Source organism: Mus caroli, chromosome 10 (assembly GCF_900094665.2).
Source record: "Mus caroli chromosome 10, CAROLI_EIJ_v1.1, whole genome shotgun sequence".
In the NCBI taxonomy this organism is placed as follows: domain Eukaryota; kingdom Metazoa; phylum Chordata; class Mammalia; order Rodentia; family Muridae; genus Mus; species Mus caroli.
Genome location: NC_034579.1, coordinates 7,840,317 through 7,841,647, shown reverse-complemented (window position 1 = coordinate 7,841,647; position 1,331 = coordinate 7,840,317).

Genomic DNA, 1,331 nt, shown 5'->3' with positions numbered 1-1,331 from the left:
GGGGACTTTTGGTATAGCATTGGAAATGTAAGTGAGGAAAATACCTAATAAAAAATATAAAAAAAAAAGAAAGAAAGAAAGAAATGGGTATGGGAGGGGTACAAGGAAAGAGTCTTGTTCAGGTGTAGTAACTCCGGATTGGCCCGACTGTGGTTGCTGAGGAGATTTTCTGACTCTTCCCCTGCAACCAATATCACAAACACCTGGCAATGGGCTTCATCAGTGGGCACACCTATGAGTTCAAAAAACAGTCAGAACATTAGCAGACACATGGGTTCAAGGAGTGTCCAGAGCATTGTCCACCTCTATTTTTCTAAATCAGTGAAGCTAGTTCTGCTAACAATTAAATCTATTTTGCCAACTTCAGGGCTCCTGTGAGCTTTTACATTTTGTCAGGATCTTTCACAACAAGAAGAATTGTATTAAAGGGTCACAGCATACGGAAGGTTGAGGACCACTGTGCTCTGTGATAACCTCTCTATAATGAGACACTGAGAATTCAACCCCCAATTGAAGTATAGAGACATGGTACATATATCCATCATGCTTATTAGTGAAAATAATGATTGAAAATAAGGAAAACGGATGATCAGTGGTTAAAATTCATTCCATACTTACAGCAAATACTTTGGTTAAATTAATTTCTAGACAAAGAATATTGTTAAACAGTTCCATTTAAACCAAGACAATGGCCCAGTGACAACTTAAAACCACCATCCTGAAAATTTTTTGCTTTGTATTCAGTATTACTCTTCCCATAGATCCAGAATTATTTAAGAATCTAAACAAAAAAATAAAATTTCTCTACACAATTCTAATTACTACTTCTCAGCAACTATATACAAATCTCCTTCAGCTAATGTTTTGAAATATACAATGATCTTATTCAAGCTATTCCTCTTATTTTGAAATCACATATTTAATAATTATATTAATATATATTACATATTATATATATTGTCTATTATATTTTAACCTGTAGGTCATGACCCTTTTGCCAGACCTCTATCTCCCAAAATAGTTACAGTGTGATTATAGCAGTAGCAAAATTACAGTTATGAAGTAGCAACAAAAATAATTTTGTGGTTTGTGGTTACCACAACATGGGGAGCAATATTAAAGGGTCATAACATTAGGAAGGTCGAGAACTACTGATCATATATATTATTCATAATATGTTAATAATATTAAAATATCCTATGTGTTCAGAGTAGAAATTTTTGAAAAAACAAATCAACAAACTCCTATGACCCTAGGAGAAAGTAATATGATATAGAGAAAATGTTTAAAAGTAGCCCCTTCTCAGAGAGAGAAGGGGCAGAGAGAGCAAG